This window comes from Pristiophorus japonicus, chromosome 2 (genome assembly GCF_044704955.1).
Source record: "Pristiophorus japonicus isolate sPriJap1 chromosome 2, sPriJap1.hap1, whole genome shotgun sequence".
NCBI lineage: Eukaryota > Metazoa > Chordata > Chondrichthyes > Pristiophoridae > Pristiophorus > Pristiophorus japonicus.
In genome coordinates, this window is record NC_091978.1 from 104,161,827 (window position 1) to 104,178,258 (window position 16,432).

Here is a 16,432-nt window from a genome sequence, read left to right on the forward strand (position 1 = left end):
CCAGAGTGGTCTCCTGGACTAGTTTTGATCGCCCGGATGGGTCGGAGGGGAATTTTCACAGATTTTTTTTCTGCAATTGGCCTGGGTATTTATATCTTCTTGCCTCTCCCAGGAGATCGCACGGATCTGGTTGGGGGTGCAATGTAAAATGTTGCAATACATGCGGTATCGCAGTTGTGTGGTGGACTGGTTGGGTCGGATGCTCTTTACCTGTCCGCCATTGTTCATAGGTTTATACGTAACCTGACCGAGGGCCATGTTGCTCTTTGTCGGCCGGCATGGACATAATGGGCCGAAATGGCCTCCTTCTGCCCTGTAAATTTCCATGTTTCTAAAAGATGAGAATAAATGCAGATGCTGGAAATCTGTGATAAAAATTAAAATTGCGAAAATCGATGTCAATTCGATCAAAACAAAGATAAGGGGTGACCCATTATTAGAACTTAGTTCAATTTTGATGTAGGGTCATGCCTAAAATTATCTATTTTTCTCTTTCAGATACAATGTGGTCTGCCTATTACAATAATGTAGTATTGGACCCCCTAGCTGGGAGATCGATGGCTGAGTTCCAGTCCAGTTTGTCTTTTGCATTAGGGAGGTGAGTTTACCAGTTATAACTGAATCATCGAGATGGAGGCAAGAAGGCAGTCCCCTCCCTCATTGTTCACATGTTCATGCCGACTGGTCGGCATTGACAAAAACCACAGAGGTGTTTGCAGTCTGTATTGTTCAGTCTCCTAAGAACTGCACAGCTGAAATCCTGAAATGTTTTACATTGTATACAATCAAGCAAATGTAAGAATTGTTGTGCTTAGCTTGTATGTGCATGTGCACAGCTGCCTTCTGGTTAAAATGTCTCTATAATCCAAGCCAGCAGTCAACCCTCCTTAGAGGAGAACTAAAAATTTTGATGTTGATTGATTTTTCGGTTTTTGGAAGCTGTCTCTAAATTAATTGCAATGAAATATACTCTCTAATCTTATTATACAATTTGTTTAGTTGTAAATAATATTTTGCAAGGTAGTTGGTTTCATTTAGGAATACCTGTAGTATATTCTTTTCATGCACTGCGCATGAAGTTGTGATGCTGCTTGTTAGTGGTCTCGTGTGTTAGGAAATTAAGATACAATTCATTCATGCTCAGGTAGTTTACCAATATTATGAGTCTTTGGCACAAAGAAGCAAAATGGTTTACAGTATTTGAAAATCAGAAAAAACATCGACTACCATTATGTTTTGTAAGTAATAGTTCTATAGAAAATGGAATTGATACTCCAATCCAAACATTTTGGTATAAGTCAGCTAATTAGTTCAGATTTTAACCAATAAGGGAATTAAGGGTTATGGGGAGCGGGCGGGTAAGTGGAGCTGAGTCCACGGCCAGATCAGCCATGATCTTATTGAATGGCGGAGCAGGCTCGAGGGGCTAGATGGCCTACTCCTGTTCCTAATTCTTATGTTCTTATGTTCTTATCTGTAGGTACCAGAAGTAAGCGGATGTGTGAATCACAATTTTTTTTTAAATGGTATACTAGAAATATAAAGGGCTCAATTTCCCTATTTGCCAATTTTTGGCGCCAAGGAGGATTAATGGACGATTTTTTTTGTGCCCAATTGCACCAGATTTTTTAAAAAGTTGGAACTTTTCGCAAAGTAAAATGTCATTTTGGTGCTGCAGTACCCGAAGTTAAATCTGGGGCTGGAGCTTCAAGTCTGCACCAAAAGCTGAGGTTGCCAGCGTAACAAGAGACACGCACAGAGCTGAAGCTCCACCTATGAGTTGAAGTTCCACGGCCAGGGCTTGTGGCGGGCGTCGGGGGAATTGCCCGGGATTACAGCAGGATTGGGGCGGGTGGTGGCATTCGGCCCGGGATTGCAGCGGGGCCGGGAGCAGGGGAGTTCAGCGAGACCTGTGAGCGGGATTGGTGGTGGTGGGGCGGGGGTGCCATTCAGCCCAGGATTGCAACATGGGGGGGCATTCGGCCCGAGATTACAGCGGGACTGAGAGCGGGGTCCTATCAGCCCAAGATTGCAGCAGGAGCGGGGGGCCAACACAAGAACAAGTAATTTTTATTGTGAAGAGATGAAAAAAGAATGTACTAAACATGATCATTATAAACTATTTTTATGAACAAGACTAAATTGCAAAGAAACAGCTCCAATACAGACTGAACGGCGATTTTCTTACCTTAACGTAGGGTTTTTCTGATCGGTGCTTAAGGCCACTCTGCGCTGTCCTTTTATTAAAAAAAATCGGTGTTGTGGAAAATCGCTTAAATGGCCCAAAACGGACAAAAAACGTCGCGGAAATCAATTTTCGCCCAGACCTGCGACAAAAAATCTACCGTACAAAAAATCTGGCACTGACGGTCGGCGCCGGTGTACAAACTTTAAGGAAAGTTGCAAAATCAAGATTGCTCAAAAAAAAAAGTGGACACCAAAACCCCCCCCCCACCGGTGGTGAAAATTGAGCCCAAAGTACTGTTGCACAAAATCCATTATTGCCTTCTTGGCACAAAAATCCAAGCTACAACTGTGTAATAGAGGAGCATCACCTATGCATTTGACGGCCTGGGCTATGTTAATTTTTGAATGGTGTTCAGAGCTCTGTTTAAATCCCAAATTCTGTACTTACATTTAATAACACAGGGAAATGGCATCTACAGAATATAGAAACATAGAAAATAGGTGCAGGAGTAGGCCATGACTGAACATGCAACTTTAGTATGCTTTCTCGCCATACCCCTTGATCCCCCTAGTAGTAAGGACTACATCTAACTCCTTTTTGAATATATTTAGTGAATTGGCCTCAACAACTTTCTGTCGCAGAGAATTCCACAGGTTCACCACTCTCTGGGTGAAGAAGTTTCTCCTCATCTCGGTCCTAAATGGCTTACCCCTTATCCTTAGACTGTGACCTCTGGTCCTGGACTTCCCCAACATTGGGAACATTCTTCCTGCATCTAACCTGTCGAAACCCGTCAGAATTTTAAACGTTTCTATGAGATCCCCTCTCATTCTTCTGAACTCGTGAATACAAGCCCAGTTGATCCAGTCTTTCTTGATATGTCAGTCCTGCCATCCCGGGAATCAGTCTGGTGAACCTTCGCTTCACTCCCTCAATAGCAAGAATGTCCTTCCTCAAGTTAGGAGACCAAAACTGCACACAATACTCCAGGTGTGGCCTCACCAAGGTCCTGTACAACTGTAGTAACACCTCCCTGCCCCTGTACTCAAATCCCCTTGCTATGAAGGCCAACATGCCATTTGCTTTCTTAACCGCCTGCTGTACCTGCATGCCAACCTTCAATGACTGATGTACCATGACACCCAGGTCTCGTTGCACCTCCCCTTTTCCTAATCTGTCACCATTCAGATAATAGTCTGTCTCTCTGTTTTTACCACCAAAGTGGATAACCTCACATTTATCCACATTATACTTCATCTGCCATGCATTTGCCCACTCACCTAACCTATCCAAGTCACTCTGCAGCCACATAGCTTCCTCCTCGTAGCTCACACTGCCACCCAACTTAGTGTCATCTGCAAATTTGGAGATGCTACATTTAATCCCCTCGTCTAAATCATTAATGTACAATGTAAACAGCTGGGGCCCCAGCACAGAACCATGCGGTACCCCACTAGTCACGGCCTGCCATTCTGAAAAGTACCCATTTACTCCTACTCTTTGCTTCCTGTCTGCCAACCAGTTTTCAATCCACATCAGCACACTACCCCCAATCCCATGTGCTTTAATTTTGCACTAATCTCTTGTGTGGGACTTTGTTGAAAGCCTTCTGAAAGTCCAAATACACCACATCAACTGGTTCTCCCTTGTCCACTCTACTGGAAACATCCTCAAAAAATTCCAGAAGATTTGTCAAGCATGATTTCTCTTTCACAAATCCATGCTGATTTGGACCTATCATGTCACCTCTTTCCAAATGCGCTGCTATGACATCCTTAATAATTGATTCCATCAATTTCCCCACTACTGATGTCAGGCTGACCGGTCTATAATTCCCTGTTTTCTCTCTCCCTCCTTTTTTAAAAAGTGGGGTTGCATTGGCTACCCTCCACTCCATAGGAACTGATCCAGAGTCTATGGAATGTTGGAAAATGACTGTCAATGCATCCGCTATTTCCAAGGCCACCTCCTTAAATACTCTAGGATGCAGACCATCAGGCCCTGGGGATTTATCGGCCTTCAATCCCATCAATTTCCCCAACACAATTTCCCGACTAATAATGATTTCCCTCAGTTCCTCCTTCTTACTAGACCCTCTGACCCCTTTTATATCCGGAAGGTTGTTTGTGTCCTCCTTAGTGAATACCGAACCAAAGTACTTGTTCAATTGGTCTGCCATTTCTTTGTTCTTAGCTAAAGGCTAAAGGCAAGCAGAATATATTGTGTCTTGAGGAAGAAGACAGAATTGGAATGTTGGAAGTAGCCTTGCAGACCACTTCGCCATTCCTTCCTGCTGACTCTAACCCATCTTGAAGTGACGACCAAGTTCCAAGAGGGAGTAAAAAAGAAAGTCTTGCAAAAAAGAAAGTCTTGCATTTAGAACATAAGAATATAAAAAATAGGAGCAGGAGTCGGCCATTTGGCCCCCTCAAGCCTGTCCTACCATTCAATAAGATCATGGCTGATCTGATCTTGGCCTCAACTCCACTTCCCCGCCTACTCCCCATAACCCTTGACTCCCTTATCATTCAAAAATCTATCTATCTCCACCTTAAATATATTCAAAGACCCAGCCTCCACAGCTCTCGATAGAGAATTCCAAAGATTCACGACCCTCTGAGAGAAGAAATTCCTCCTCATTTCTGTTTTAAATGGCCAACCCCTTATTCTGAAACTATGCCCCCTAGTTCTAGATTCGCCCATGAGGGGAAACCCTGTCAGTGCCTTTCAAGATCTTAGGATATCCCAAAGTGCTTTACAGCCAATGAAGTACTTTTGAAGTGTAGTCACTGTTGTAATGTAGGAGTATTACATACTCGAATGTTTGCAGATAAAATAAATTATAGCTGAGTTGACTAAATTCAGCAACAGTCCTGGCAAAATTAGCCAGGGTCCTTGTTCGTGATCGTCATTTGCTGATTCCTGCTGGAAAGTCCGTTTGTGGACATTGATTTAGGATGGCATTGGGCTCAGCTGTGATAACCCCTTTGGGTGAGTGAATACCTTGCTGATGCGGTCTGGGCTCACACATGCAGAATGATCATTGGATGAGGTATAAGTTGCAGTTACTCCTGAAACTCAACTTCAGCAAGAGTTGAAGTTATGATATCCCAAGATAATTTACAAAATATATGAAATAACATTTTGAGCAATGTAAGCATATTCAATGAATGCACACCCTTCTTCTGGAGGAAAATATAAACGTTCTCTCTGGTTGTGCCTAGTTCCACTGGACTTCGTAAGTCTCATTTATGGTTTAAAAATATAACTTATTGCAATGTCTTTCATTTTGAACGATTGACACAACTCCTTATGTTTAATTGAGTTTGCAATATGTGTATTGCTGATTGTAAATCTTACTAATGTTTCTCCAGTGCTCAGATTTCTGAGCTGTGTGTATATCGTCTGCAGCCCAAATAATCTCAGTTGCATTTTTCTCTTGCTGTTTGGGTCAGCAGATACAATGATTACCATTGTAACACATGCATCAGTGAACTGGCTGGTCGCATTAGACATTGCCAGCTGTGATGTCATCTACAGGGACTTGAAATGTGCAGTTGGTGTAAAAACTAGGTGAATCCATCATTCTCCCTGTCACCAACATTTCTGCTAAGCTGCATGGCCGCGCAGCAGTCTGGAGGTCCCACACAGGCCGCTCACCAGACTTTACATGGAAGAAACTGCACATGCACGAAAATTTGCATGTCAGTTAAAGGGACAAAATTAGAGGGAACATTGCCCATCACTGGTGCTTAGCGTTGAATAACCCCCGATGATTCACCATATCGGACCCAACAAAGATCCACTGTTTTCTGATTACTTAAATGTCTGCATTGGATAGCTTGTGTTTGAGAGCCTGGAATGTAAAATGTGAAGTAAATTCTGTGCTCGGGTTACAGCTTCCTTATCCTTATCTTTCAGCTGTGTGATTATTTTTGCATTAAGCTTTTCTGCTTTCTGTGTTTTGTAATTCATGAAAGTTATTTTGTGTCCCATGGGCCTTGCGTAGTTTGCCCCGTAGGGGACACCATGGTGCGGTGGGTTAGCACACTGTCCACATAACTCTGTTGCATAGCTGTTTCCTTGCCTCTCCTGAAAATGTTGGCTGGCATGCAATTCCATGATTATTGATCATTCATCGGTCCAAGTGACCAATTCATGTGTGAGCCTAGGCTGTCGGTGTCAGCATGTTATTTAACTCTTTGAGGTGGGTGGGCAACATCTCACAACCAAGCCTGCACCTGTCACCACTTGATATTTACATATATGTACTTCCCAGCAGGAGTGACTAGAGTGTAATCAAGCGCGACCCCTGGCTGATTTCTTAATTTTCTTTCGTGCGCCACAGCCAAGGTGCTGAGGCCAGCTGTAGCAGCAGCTCACCTCTCCGTGGCTGATTCTCACAGACTGCATTTTAAACCTTGGACCATGGTCTGTATGCCTCAGTTCCTCACTGTCTTTGCTAACTAAAATGTACTGGGCATTTGCCCACAGTTTAGATTAGGATGGTGATGGCTCTAAATGTGTGTCAACCGTGACTCAGTGGGTAGCACTCTCGCCTCTGGGTCAGAAGGTTGTGGTTCAAGTCCCACTCCAGAGACTTGAGCACAAAATTCTAGGCTGACACTCCCAGTGCACCACTGTTGGTGGTGCTGTCTTGTGGCTGAGCCGTTAAACCGAGGTCTGCTCTCTTGGGTGGACGTAAAAGATCCCAAGGCACTATTTCGAAGAGCAGCTGGGGAGTTATCTCCGGTGTCCTGGGCAATATATTTATCCCTCAATCACCATCATTAAAACAGTTAATTTGGTCGTTAATACATTGCTGTTTGTGAGAGGAAATTGGCTGCCGTGTTTCCAAATTACAACAGTGACCACACTTAAAAAAAAAAAACACTTCATTGGTTGTAATCGAGCCTGCTCTGCCATTCGATGTCATGGCTGATCATTGACCTCAACTCCACTTTCACGCCCGATCTCCATATCTCTTGATTCCCCTAGACTCCAAAAATCTATCTATCTCAGCCTTGAATGTATTTAGAGACTCAGCATCCGCAGTCCTCTGGGGCAGAGAATTCAAAAGAATCACAACCCTCTGAGTGAAGGAATTCCTCCTCATTTCTCCCTTATCCTGAAATTGTGCTCCCTAGTTCTCGACACTCCAGCCAGGGGAAATAACCTCTCAGCATCTACCCTGTCAATCCCCTTCAGAATTGTGTATGTTTCAATGAGATCACCTCTCATTCTTCTAAACTCCAGAGAGTATAGGCCCATTCTACACAATCTCTCATCCCAGGAATCAATCGAGTGAACCTTTGTTGTACTGCCTCCAAGGCAAGTATATCCTTCCTTAGGTAAGGAGACCAAAACTGTGCACAGTACTCCAGGCGTGGTCTCACCAAGGCCCTGTACAATTGTAGTAAGACTTCCTGGGGTAAAAAGTTACCCCACCTGAGAAATGGCATCTTGACAACACAAATTATTATTGCAATCCAAAAACATGGTCTTTTTTCCTTATTGTGCATTGTAAACTATCAGTGAAGAGCGGTGTCCAGACCAAAGGACTGCTCTGGATCAAGGTCAGTTTGAAAATTTTGAAGTCTGTGAAACTGTGGCTGTTGACCATCTGATCTTTAGTTTTGCCATTGATAGCAGAAGCTTTCGCCAAACATCTGTAGTCGCTTTCTGAAAGGTATCGGGCCAGTGCTTTACTAAAGGATTGGTCCTTTCATAAAGAGAAAATCTAAATAGCTATTTTCTTTGGAGTTGAACGTGAGTTGGGAGCAGTCTTGTGTTCTCTCCATAAATGATTTGAGACCTGGAAAAAGGCAGGCTTTAAAAAAAAAAAATAGCATTGGAAACCGGCATTAATCCATAGTTAAAAAAAATTGTCATTTGTAGCCTTTACAATTGAGTCCTATCAAATAATCACACTTAGAAAAACAGAAATAAATGGGAAATTGTGTTAGAATAGCAGAAACAAAGCAGGGTTAAGCAGTACCTGTCAACAGGTTTCTGATTTTCTGCGATTTCTGAGCTCCAGTGATGGGAAGTTGCAGTTAATTGGGGTGGGTAGACTTTAGGAAATAGGCGGGTGATTGAAGCATGCTTGGGTCTAAAGTACTATTGCTCTCCTGTATTCTCATTATAAAGAAAACAAACATTTATCAAATTAATATAAAACTCCAACTGTTACAATACTGGAGGCATTTGCTTTTGTAGAAGCTTGAATTAAAAGAATTTCAACAGGCTGTTGGCTTGTTTCTCCAGATTCCTCAGTGTGAGCTGTGACTGGCAGCACTAGAAGTGTTAGCAGGGAATAATACTTGGAACAGTTTAGCTCTCCAAAAGGACGCCATTGCTTCAGAGCTGACAACAATTGGGCTTCTGTTGATTTCGAGCCCTGTGTAGGCTTCTCTGTAGAAATGCATTGATGGTATTTTTGTGCAACAGCTGTCCTCTGAAAGCCACATATGGAAGATTTGAAAACTGGAGGGTGTTGCAGAGCTAGAATACTTGGCACATGTTTTTTCAGGGAATTCAAGATCCTCACGCCCATCCTGTTTGATACTGACTCACTGTACATGTGTTTCACTGCATATAATTATAAATACTTAATTAGAGGAAGGCAAATTTCAGTGGGATGAGAACGGATCTGGCCCGGGAAAATTGGAATCAAAAATTGGCAGGCAAAACTGTAGTGGAACAATGAGCTGCCTTTAAAGAGGAAATAGTTCAGGTACAATCGAGGTACATTCCCACTTGGGAGAAAGGTAGGGCAATTAAAGTCAGAGCTCCTGGATGACAAAAGAGATGGAGAGTAAGATGAAGCAGAAAAAAAGCGCCTATGACAGATGTCAGGTCGTGAATACATCTGACAATCAAGCTAAATATAGAAAGTTCAGAGAAAAAGTGAAAAATAAAATAAGAGGGGCGAAGAGAGGATATGAGGATAGAATGGCAGCTAACATAAAAGGTAATTCAAAATTCTTCTATAGGCATATAAATAGTAAATGGGTAGCAAGAGGAGGGGTGGGGCTGATTATGACCCAAAAAGGAGACTTATGTATGGAGGCAGAGGGTAGGGCTGAGGTACTAATTGATAGTGATAGACTTCAAGAGGACATAAACAGGCTGGTGGACTGGACGGACACGTGAAAGATGAAATTTCCTGCAGAAAAGTGCAAAGGGATACATTTTGGTAGAAAGAATGAGGAAATATCAACTAAAGGATACAATCCTAAATGGGGTGTATGCACAGAGACACCTAGGAGTATATGTGCACAAATCGTTGAATGTGGTAGGGCAGGTTGAGACATCAGTTAAAAAAGCTTACGATATCTTGGGCTTCATGAATAGACCGTTAGAGTACAAAAGAGTGGAAATTATGATGAACCTCTATAAAACACTGGTTCAGCCTCAACTGGAGAATTGTGTCCAATTCTGGGCAATGCACTTTTGGAAGGATGTGAAGGCCTTCGGGAGGATGCAGAAAAGATTTATGAGAGTGGTTCCAGGGATAAGGGACTTCGGTTATGTGGACTGGAGAAGCTGGAGTTGTTCTCCTTAGAGCAGAGAAGATTTAGAGGTGCTCAAAATCATGTCTGAGTAGAGAGAGAAAAAAATGGTTCCCATTGGCAGAAGGGTCGAGGACCAGCGGACACAGATTTAAGGTGATTGGCAAAAGAACCAAAGGTGACATAAGAAAAAATATTTTTACACAGCGAGTGGTTGTGATCTGGAATTCATTGCCCGAAAGGGTGGTGGAGGCAGACTCGATCACGGCTTTCAAAAGGGAGTTGGATAAGTACATGAAAGAAAAAAAATTTCAGGGCTACGGGGAAAGGGCAGGGGAGTGAGACTAACTGAGATGCTCTTGCAGAGAGCTGGCACGGGCTCGACGGGCCGAATGGCCTTCTTCCGTGCTGTAACTATTCTATGATTCTAAGTCTGCAATATCCACAGAGGTTTCCACCCTTGAAGTGTACCATTGAGAGCACCTGACCACAACAGCAAGGTTTGTGTTAATCAGTAAAGTACTATAATCAGTTGTATTGGTTTGGTGTGAAGTGATGGTTTGCAAATAATGCAATTGTCTCAATCACAGGGACATTAAACCTGCAATTTACACATTTTCAGCTGGAATAATCGAAGTTTACCAAGTTGTTACTCTTAAATATATCAAGGAATATTTATTTAAAGCACATTTTTGAAAAAGCATTCCCTATTGAGCTGGTTCATGCAAATGTTTTTCAGTGGACACATGGGATTTAAAAAAAACACTTTCCAAAACAGGTGCAAATAGCATCGGAATAGCCGATTGTGCCCAAAGCAGAAACTGTACCATTATCTCTATCTGACCAAGTAGTTTATATCTACACTATCACTAAAATAACACGATCCCCTGCCTATATTGGTGTATTAAGCTTTCTGGGAGAGCACACAAATTTTGTATTCTGTAGTATGAAAATTCCGGCAATATTTAGCAATAGATATTTTTAATATGCTGCATCTCAAGAGCAGTGAAGTAGAAAATATTGACTGGTAAACTACTGTAGTATTTATTTGTGGATCAATTAATAAAGACTTTTCTTTCTCTGCTAGTTTCTGCTGACCGGGTTTTGCCTACCCACTCTGAGCAGCACGCGAGAGGCTGTACAAAGTTGACCAGTTTTACTTGCCCTGAAGTTTAGTCTCTCTTCTTCTGGAAAAGCGTTTTATCCACCCTAAATCATTTGGCTGAGATTAATTGTAAGGACTGAAAAGAGTTTAATTATGTATAGTTACATAGTGCAGTAGTATGCAATTGCCCATCATGCTGTATTTGTTCTTTGAAAATGTTATTTTTAAATTCAAAACACATATTAGCATTTGGTTCAAGTAAGTAGGATCTTTACCACCTTTGGAACTTCAGGGGCCCAGAGCAGAAACCTTAATGATACATTTTGAATAGAAGAAGACATATAGCAGGTACGATAGTGCAGTGGTTATGTTACTGGACTCGTATTCCAGAGGCTTGGATGAAAAATCTGGTATCAGTAAAAGTGACCATGAACGTGCTGGATTTTCATAAAAACCCAACCGATTCATTAATGCCCTTCAGGGAAGGAAACCTGCCATCCTTAAGTGGTCTACACTATGTGTGTCATCAGTCCCACACAAATGTTGACTCTGAAGTACCTCTGAAGTGGTCTAGCGAACCACTCTGTTGTATCAAACCACATGCAGTGGTTCAAGAAGGCAGCTCGCCATCACCATTTTAGGGCAACTAAATGCCAGCCTTGCCAGTGATGCCTGCATTCGCGAGAATGAATTTAAAAATGAAAGCATAGTTCCTTTGGTTCTTAAAGTTATAAATACCCGATCTCCAGCAAAGTCAAACTGCTATTTCTTACCCTGCGGATTCTTTTATTACCTTTGTGAAGGAACTCTGAGATGTCTTGAGTCAGTTTGGAAAGATATTCATTAATAGTCTTGTTTACCAGATGAGTTTTCAATTTACATGTTAATAAACCTTAATTCTTTTTGTAAAGTGCTCATTTGTGTACCGTATCAGTGGCAGTGAATGCAAGCATAGTGCTGTAACTGCCTGAAGCTACAGTAAAGTACATTATTGTTAGAAATTTCAGGCAGAGATTGATACGGTTCTTTCTTTGTCTTTTTCCAACAATTATACTGTTAAAGGAAAGAAGGAATTATTGTGGTCTTCAGCTGTTCCTAGCCAAGCTTTATGTATTCATTTATAACATTTTACTATCTCTCTGTCTATTTTTATCTTCTAGTTTCTTCTGAGATTTATAACTCACATTTTAGATTTGGGATTTTAGAAAGGATTTGAAAGCATGTTATGTTTGAGTGGTGGGTTTTAAGTCGGAGTGGGTTCACACAGTTTTAAAGCGCTCTACCATCATGTACTGCAGCCATTGAGATGAAGATTTTGCTTGTTAATGTGCATTGAAAATGTGTATAAAAGCTAAACACACTAGTTTGTGGAATGTCATGACTCACAGTCTGCTTCAAACTGAGACAGTAAGAGTCAATTGATACATTCCAGACTCATTGGCCTTGATTCTAAGTAGGGTGGGGGGTATCAGTGACAGACTCACATGCCGAGGCCCGAAGAGATTTTGACTCGGGGCCTCATTTCTCCCAAACCCAGCAGGAATCCCTACCAACGGGCAGGAAAGGAATTCACTGCTGGGTACGCACGGCTTCGGTCCCTGGAGTCAGTTAAGTGGTGAAGAGGGGTCTAGAGGTGATCACGATCGGGGAGAAGGATGAAAGGCTGGGGCAATTGAGGCCCAAGGTTTCTTTGTATGCCCGGAGGAGCACTCCAACCCCTCCTCACCCACAAGTACACTTTAAAAAAAAACATTTTAAACTTGCCTTGCTGGGCCTCCAGTGACCCTCAATCCAGCTCCCCGCAGGTTTTTCTGGCGGTTAGCCACCACTGCAGCCCCGTTCAGGGCTTGGGCTGAAATCAAATCGGCGCCTGATTTGCATATTTAAGCAGGACCCCGCCAGTTTGGGGCAGGTGTCCTTGCTAGCTGCAATTTCAAATTGTAGTTGGTTGGATCAGGATACCAAAGGAGTGTGTAAGTTCCCTAACCCATCTTAACTTCTCCACCTCCTTGCCTGGCGGAAACTAGGCTAGGGGAGTTAAAATTGAGGCCATTCATTCAAAATTATTCCTATTCCTTTTGACAATAGCAGGACATGTTTTTGAAGGACTCACACCCGAAGGACCATGGTCGAATCTATTGTATTCCAAACACAGATGAGACTACACACAGGGGGGTTAAAGTAACAGTGACCTCAGTCTTTAATAAGGCACTCCAGAGTGAGGAACAGGCCTTAGGGGGCCGGCTTATATACAGTGCTCCCAAGGGATGCTGGAATTCCTTGGGACTTGAGGGGATGAGCTCCCCGGTGGCGGAACATGGGAGTGCATGCTTTACAGATACACAATATCACTCCCCCGCTGCCCCCCACCCCCCCCCCTTCCAAAGTCAAAGTGAGGCGGTCGGGAGCCTTTCTTTCCCTGGTGGACCGCCTCGGTACAAATGTCTGTTCTGGTGTGTTGGTTGTGCCCTCGCTGGGCTGGCGTGTTGGTCCTGCAGGGCTGCTAGGTGAGCCTGGCCTTGTTGGGCATGATGGGTTCGATTTCCTGGTCCGGCGTGGTGTCGTTGATCCTTTGGGTGTGGGTTGTGGGCTCTCAAAAAATGGTGTCTGCTATGGATTGTTCCGGGTAGTCTGTGAACCGCAGCCTCGTTTGGTCCAGGTGCTTTCTGCAAATTTGTCCAATGTCTAGTTTGACTACAAACACCCTATTTCCTTCTTTAGCTATCACCGTGCCCGCGATCCACTTGGGACCATGTCCATCGTTTAGCACATAGACACGGTCATTCAGATCAATTTCCTGTGACACAGTGGCGCGCGACCATTGTTTACATTTTGTTGCTGCTACCTGCTCTCTACCTAATCATGCAGGTTGGGGTGAACCAGCGGGAGTCTGGTTTTAAGTGTCCTTTTCATGAGTAGCTCAGCCGGGGGCACCCATGTGAGCGAGTGGGGTCTCGTGCGGTAGCCGAACAGTACTCGGGACAGGCAGGTTTGGAGTGAGCCTTGTGTGACTCCTTTAAGGCTCTGTTTGATTGTTTGTACTGTCCGCTCTGCCTGCCGATTGGAGGCTGGTTTAAACGGGGCTGAGGTGACATGTTTGATCCCACTGCGGGTCATGAATTCTTTAAATTCGGCACTGGTGAAACATGGCCCGTTGTCACTGACCAGTATGTCAGGCAGGCCGTGGGTGGCAAACACATGGCCCTCAGGCTTTCAATGGTGGCAGTGGCGGTGCTTCCCGACATTATTTCAGATTCAATCCATTTTGAAAAAGCATTCACCACCACCAGGAACATTTTACCGAGAAACAGCCCGCATAGTCGACATGGATCCTCGACCATGGTCTGGAGGGCCAGGACCAAAAACTTAGTGGTGCCTCTCTGGGCGCGTTGCTCAACTGAGCACACATGCTGCATTGCCGTACGCAGGTCTCTAAGTCAGCGTTGATACCGGGCCACCACACGTGGGATCTGGCTATCGCTTTCATCATTACTATACCCGGGTGTGTGCTGTGGAGATCCGAGATGAACGTCTCCCTGCCCTTTTTTGGTAGCACTATGCGGTTACCCCACAACAGGCAGTCTGCCTGAATGGATAGCTCGTCCTTTCGCCGCTGGAACGGCTTGATTAGCTCTTGCATTTCAGCTCCCATGCAGTACACAGTTTTTTTTTACTAGGGACAGCAGAGGATCTTGGCTGGTCCAAGTCCTAATCTGGCGGGCCATGACAGGTGATTTATCATTTTCAAACGCTTCCATGACCATCAACAAGTCTGCGGGCCGCGCCACCATCAACAAGTTTGCAGGCTGCGCCATTTCCACCCTCATGGTGGGCAATGGTAGCCGACTAAGAGCATCCGCACAGTTCTCGGTGCCTGGCCTGTGGCAGATGGTACGGTTACGCTGATAGCGTGAATGCCCACCTTTGTATGCGGTGTGAGGCATTAGTATTTATCCCCTTGTTTTCAGCGAACAGGGATATGAAGGGCTTGTGATCGGTTTTCAGCTCAAATTTGAGGCCAAACACGTACTGATGCATTTTCTTTACCCCGAACACACTCGTTAATGCCTCTTTCTCAATCATGCTGTAGGCCCTCTCGGTCTTAGACAAGCTCCTGGAGACATAGGCGACAGGTTGCAACTTCCCCGCATCGTTAGCTTGTTGTAATACACACCCGACTCTGTACGATGACGCGTCACATGCTAGCACAAGTCTTTTACATGGGTTATACAATACAAGCAGCTTGTTGGAGCATAAAATGTTTCTAGCTTTCTCAAAAGCAATTGCTTGTTTTTTTTCCCCATACCTAGTTCTCACCTTTACGCAATAACACATGTAGGGGCTCTAAGAGGTGCTTAACCACGGGAGGAAGTTACCAAAATAGTTGAGTCCCAGGAACGACCGCAGCGCCGTGACGTTCTGTGGCCTGGGCACGTTCCTGATAGCCTCTGTCTTGGCGTCTGTGGGCCGAATGCCGTCCGCCGCGATCTTTCTCCCCAAAATCTCCCCTTCTGTTGCCATGAAGATGCATTTCGACCTCTTCAGCCGCAGCCCTACGCGATCCAGTCGCTGGAGGACCTCCTCCAGGTTTTGTAGGTGCTCGACAGTGTCCCGACCCGTGACCAATATGTCATCCTGAAAAACCACCGTGCGTGGTACTGACTTGCTATGTTTATCTGGAAGGTCGCTGCAGCCGACCGAATTCCAAACGGGCATCTGTTGTAGATGAACAGTCCCTTGTGCGTGTTGATGCAAGTGAGGCCCTTCGAAGACTCCTCCAGCTCCTGCGTCATGTAGGCCGAAGGCAGGTCGAGCTTGGTGAACGTCTTGTCTCCTGCCAGCGTTGCAAATAGGTCATCTGCCTTAGGTAGCGGGTATTGGTCCTGTCAAGGACCAATTAATAGTTACTTTATAATCACCGCAAATCCTGACCGTGCCATCACTTTTGAGTACTGGAACAAGCGGGCTGGCCCACTCGCTGAATTCCACTGGGGAGATGATGCCCTCGCGTTGCAGCCTGTCCAGCTCGATTTCCACTCTGTCCCTCATCATGTGAGGTACCGCTCGCGCCTTGTGGTGAATGGGTCGTGCCTCTGGGACCAAGTCGATCCGCACCTTCACCCCAGAAAAGTTTCCAATGCCTGGCTCAAAAAAGAAAGGAAATTTGTTCAGAACCTGGTTACATGAGGCCTCATCGACATGCAATAGCGCTCAGATGTCATCCCAGTTCCAGCGGATTTTGCCCAGCCAGCTCCTTCCAAGCAGTGTCGGGCCATTGCCTGGGACAATCCAGAGTGGCAGTTCGTGCACCGTGCCCTCGTAGGTGACCTTGACCAAGGCGCTGCCCAGGACAGTGATGAGCTCTTTGGTGTATGTTCTCAGTTTCGTGTGGATGGGGCTCAGGGCTGGTCTGAATGCCTTGTTGCACCACAGTCTCTCAAACATCTTTTACTCATGATGGTATGGCTAGCGCCAGTGTCCAGTTCCATGGCTACGGGTAAGGCATTCAATTTTACATTTAGCATTATAGGTGGACATTTCGTCGAAAATGTGTGCACCCCGTGTACTTTAGCATCTGCCTCCTCTCTTTGAGGCTCGAAATTGCTTTGGCCCACCATGGACCAA

The 16,432-nt window shown here is 44.5% G+C and overlaps 1 protein-coding gene across 1 annotated transcript in view; it reads left to right on the forward strand.

The window, feature by feature from the left end:
- The window catches only part of rusc2 (RUN and SH3 domain containing 2), a 254,883-nt gene that overhangs the window by 50,524 nt on the left and 187,927 nt on the right, over positions 1–16,432 (forward strand). The window contains exon 2 of the mRNA XM_070868526.1: positions 499–598. The gene's annotated coding sequence lies outside the window, so the exon portion shown is untranslated. The remainder of the gene's footprint in view (positions 1–498; positions 599–16,432) is intronic.